Source organism: Sapajus apella, unplaced genomic scaffold, assembly GCF_009761245.1.
Source record: "Sapajus apella isolate SASKATOON/1434 unplaced genomic scaffold, GSC_monkey_1.0 scaffold39, whole genome shotgun sequence".
Lineage (NCBI taxonomy): Eukaryota > Metazoa > Chordata > Mammalia > Primates > Cebidae > Sapajus > Sapajus apella.
Window position 1 is genome coordinate 20,904,161 of NW_022436979.1, and position 5,434 is coordinate 20,909,594.

Genomic DNA, 5,434 nt, shown 5'->3' on the forward strand with positions numbered 1-5,434 from the left:
TTCTAAATAAGATATCATGCAATTATGTTATTAAAAGACATTATACATACTGTATAAAAATATGCTTTACATATTTTTATATATTATATAATATATATGAGTATAATTGAATTGTTCGTAACACAAAGGGTAAATGCTTGAGGTGATGGATGCACCATAATTATTATGGATTGCATGGTTGCATCAAAATATCTCATGTAACCCATAAATATATACACTTACTATGTAACAATGAAAATTTTAAAATGTTTAAAATATGGTACAGTGTTGTAAACTCAATAAATATGAAAAATGTTAGATGGTACAACAGCAGTAAAGTAGCATTGCTTTCACATGTTGGTGGCAGCCTAAATTTTTATAACCATTTTAGAAAGCAATTTGGTAACATGAGGTAAAAGTCTTTATATTATTTAAATCAGTAACTGTAGTGCAGAACAAGCTACAATATATTCTCAGTAAATTATAAATTATGATTAATTCACTTAACATAGCATCCACTAAAATTATAATTTTAAGATTGTAGAAATAGTGTAAAGTTATAAATAGATATTAAATTATATATATAAGGTCATTGCTGCTAGGTAAAATTGGTTTGTTCATTTGAAATATGATATATAAAATGCACAAAAATAGTAGTATTTTGAAAGATTGTTTATAGCTGAGTATTTTTGCAATTATTCAAATTTTGTTATAGCTTATATGTGGTTTTTGTACTTTTTTTTTTTTTTTTAATAAAAATGCTCCTGATTCCAGCTGAATGGACCTGGGGTCACTGGTTTTCTTTCCCCTTTGCTTTTTCACTTGAGAACTCTCAGGTTTTCCAACTTGTATTTAGATTTTCTCCAGGATTAATTTATCTAAAATATGCTATGTTACCGAGGACAATGCATTATTAAGTTATTGCTGCAATAATGCTGCTGATCAAATCACTCTGCTCTCAGTAGTCTTCAATGAAGAACATTAAGTTTTGATGTTGGGGCACCAAGTTCTGCAGACAAACTAGGGAGACTCTGATTGAGGGTGCAGGTTGCCCCGGCGTGACTCTGGTGTCTAGGCTGTAGGTGTGCTCCATTCGTCTCATTTGGGGGCCAAGGCTCAATGGAGATAGCTACAGAGGCATGCTCTTCTCATATACCTTTGCTAAATTTCTGTTGGCTGAATCAAGTTATAGGACTAAAGCCAATATCAATGGAAAGGATAAATGTATCTCACCCACTCTGTGGTTCTACAAAGTCACATGGCAGAGGGAAGGAGCATAGAATTAACAATAATACAGTCTACCACAAGTAGGTTAACTCTCATCTCTATATTTCAGAATCGCCGTCTATAAGTAAAGGATGTTTGATTATGTAATCTCATCAGCAAGTTATTTAACCTAAGCCTCAATTTCCTCCTTAAGTATGGATGGTGATGGATGATGATAGTATCTCTTTGCGGAATGCAGTGGGATTAAATTAGATAATGCTTGTAAAACCCTCAACATAATGCTCAACATGCTATCTGTTATTAATCTTCAGGTCTCATGCAGCTGTGTGAGACATCTATGATATTTCACGGTCTACAGTAAACTCTAGTTTAAATAAAGATACAGGGAGAAGACAAGAAAAATCTCTCTCTACTTTACTTCAGATTCTCTATGAGGCCTCCAAAGGCTAATGGAGATTCCATTTCAGGCCTGCATGGCATCTGTAGTACACCTTGAGGGCTTAGGTATAAACAGTGGGGCCAGGACATCCCTCATTTTCAGGACTCTGCTATATTTGAGCTGGTTTTAAGATGACTTGAGCAATGAGTTTGCTCTGTGCAAGAATTGAGAATCTAACTCAAGTTAACTAAGATTTATGGTCTTTACTTAGGTTCTAAGTAAATTTGACTACCTCTAAGAAGTTGCGGTCACCAAAGGGATTCAGAACAGACAGTCTCTGAGGGTTAAGGACCCCGGGACACCCAGATCTGATGCCCTGGGAAGTGGGATACCCTGGCCCATTAAACTGACAAAGCAGTTGTCCATGGGATGGTCACACCTTTGTTATGTTCAGATGTTTTCTTGTCTCTTCTCCTTATATTACCTAAAGATAGCATAGTCATCAACATAGAAGCCCTGTAAAATTAATATCAGAAAAAATTAAAATCATTGATTTAAAATTTCTAAAACATTATGAATAGATTCTTTCAATGCATGCCTTTCAGTTTAGCAGAAGCATTGAGATGATTTTTCTATTTTGTTAACTTTTTTGTGGAAACGCTGTGAGATAAATAGCTAAATATTAAGTATTTTGTTATGTGATATCATGTGTTATTTTTGCTTTAAGGAGATCCATCTCAACTTCTAATTTCCCATAACGTTAGTTATGTAATTACCATGTATTAGGTAACACTGCTTAATTTATGCATGACATTTATTACAAACTGGTAGCATAAATCTTAAGAATAAGAAAAAAGAGAGAGAAATAATTAAAGAGACAGACTGGGTGTGGTGGCTTATGCCTGTAATCCAAGCACTTTGGACGCCAAGGCGGGTGGATCACCTGAGGTCGGAAGTTCAAGACCGGCCTTACCAACATGGGGAAACCCCGTCTTTAAAAAAAAATAAAAATAAAAGAAAGAGACAGAGAGAAAGGAAAGAAAAGAGAAAGGAAAGAAGAAAGAAAGGAAAGAAAGAAGGAAAAGAAAAGATGAGGGAAAGCAGGAAATAATTTGACAAAAGGAAGCTTGCTTGAAACTAATTTGGCAAAGACATGAGACTTTGCATAATTTTGAATTTACTTATCACCTTTTCTAGTTTTCTTTATATTTTTATACGTTCAACCTTAAACATCCACCAAATTCCATTTACCTACATTATCAAAGAATTAAAAAAACATACTTTGCCATTGATCTAGCTCTCCTTTTGTTCAGTTGAAACTCTGGGTTAAACTCACTGAAAAGTCTTTGAAAATATGAAATAATCTGTTTATCACATTTAACTAAGAAAATACCCATTACAATGTTTCCAGTCGACAAAAATAATGTCTTGGTCATTTTAGTGATTTATTATTTTTTCAACACTTTTCAAGTAACTTGTGCAGATTAGGGTAGAAAAAATAATGTATTTGAATCAAGTGTCTCGCTCTGTGATTCAGGTACAGGCCTAAAAATCCATGGGGCTTTCATCAACATCACATTTCACAGGACGCCACACTAAGCCACATGACAGACACGCTCCATTTTCTTCTTCAATGCCAATGACATGATGCAGCGATCCTGCCTTTTGTCAGGCTAGATTCTGTGTGGAGTGCTGGCCTGTGTGAATCCTGGAAAGAAGTGGCTCCCTGAAGGACACCTTTGTCTCCTTCAGCAGATTCCCCCTCGTGCCTGGGGGCAGCCACCTTGCATCTTCCCTGGAAAGGTCCTGCGGGGTAGGAGCCAGGTCTTGGTCTGTTGCCATCCGTTCTCCTTCCCTCTCCTTCCCTCTCAATTCTGATATGCCTTTTTTTTTTTACATACATCTTTACCTGCTCTCCAGCCTCCAATATTTTATACCTCTCTGAGTTCTTTCCTGGTGTATCAAAAACACTCAGCTTCCCTCATGTGCACAAAACAAACGAAAACTCTATTTGCTATCAGCAGCTATTCCTCATTACAAGATATCTGAGTTCCACAAGCCGTGATCTTCTCCTGAATCTTCTGACTTCGCTCCTGCAATCACCTGCCTCCTCTAAAAACCTCCTTAACTTTGAAACTGTGCACCCCCACCCAAGTTTCCAAAGAACCGTTGTTAAATTCAAAGTGTTTTTCTCTTTGTTTTATAAAACTTCCTCCCAGGTGATAGGGCTTTAACTTCATTAACTAACTTCCCTGTGCTTGGTAGATTTCCTCACATAAAGATAAAGAATACCTTCCTCATAAAGTAGCAGTGAGGATTAAATATGATAATGTGTGAAAGGTGCTTAGTACGACTCCAGGTTCTAAGGAAAAGATCAAGGAAAATGGCTGTTGTTGGCTTTTATTGTTAATACCCCACAGGCCATAGGCTTCAAAACCAGCACTGTCTTATTTGATGTTTTAATTATTTGCTGCTTTTGGTCATCTTCTTTACACTCTCCCAAAGGTGACCGTCCTCCAAAATAAGCTGGCTTTCTCTGAGGCTTAACACTTCCCAGCCTAGAGCTATAATTCAGCCAACTACTCAAACTTGAAAATAACTTTAAAATCCCACCCTAATTCAAGCTGCCGTCATTTCTCCTCTGGTGTCCCACAGCTTCCTAACTCAGCTGCCTGCATCACACAGCTGCACCAGTCCAAACCTGCTCCTACACACTGCACTGCAGGAAACCGCTTGTGCATGAAATGCTCCAAATCCCAACGCCCTCCTTTCATCTTCCTGATTTCACATACCTGTCGTCCGCTTACCTCTCCGATGTCCCTTCTGTCACTGTTCCTGTGTCTTCATCTTCTCTTACCACACAGTTTCTATTGTCTTTTGCCAATGTACCTTTTGCCCTTTTTAGAATAATTCATACAATGTAAACTCTACCAGGATCTTTTTTCTCTCAACCTTCCTACTTCCTTAGCCTGTCTGACTGTCAGTAGCATTCAAAGTGCAGCTCAGTGGCCAGGCATGGTGGCTCAGGCCTGTAATCCCAGCAAAAAGGGAGGCTCAGGCTGGTGGATCACCTGAGGTCAGGAGTTCAAAACCAGCCTGGCCAACATGGCAAAACCCCATCTCTACAAAAAATACAAACAAGAAAAAAAAAAAAGCTGGGCATGGTGATAGATGCCTGTAATCTCAGCTACTCAAGAGGCTGATGCAGGAGAATCGCTTGAACCCAGGAGGTAGAGGTTGCAATAAGCCAAGATTATGCCATTGCGCTCCAGCCTGGGTGACAAGAGTGAGACTCTTCTCAAAAAAAAAAAAAAAAAAGTGGAGCTCCAGGATTACTTCCTTACAAAAGACTTCCCTAAACCCTCCAATTGAGTCAAAAGCCTCTGCAACATCCTCTCAACGGTCTAGAGATCATTCCTTTCGTAGCACTTCTCCAAACTTTCCCTGTTGTTGATTTGTTTGTTTGATGGTTGCATATGCTTGCTTCCCCTTGCTAGAACATAATGCTTAGTAAGGGCAGGATCCTTTCTGTCCTGTTTATTGCTGTATCTCAGAATCTAGAAGAATGGGGCATACAATAGTAAAATTTCTATTTAAGAAAGCAAAAATTGCATGTCCCTTAAAATGTTTTTAAATATTTTTTAAAAAGAAGTCATTTAATGAAATTTGTTGAATTGTGTTCATGGGACAATTCCATTGTCTACCGCCCTCACTTGCCAGTAATTCCAAGGGCTCATGGAACTTTCTGCTCTTTGACTATTCCAGGGAGAGCCTGCACAGTGCATGGTTCGATGGTTGGGGCTCAGTTAATATCAGATCAATGAATATGCATCTTTAGATGGCCCTCGT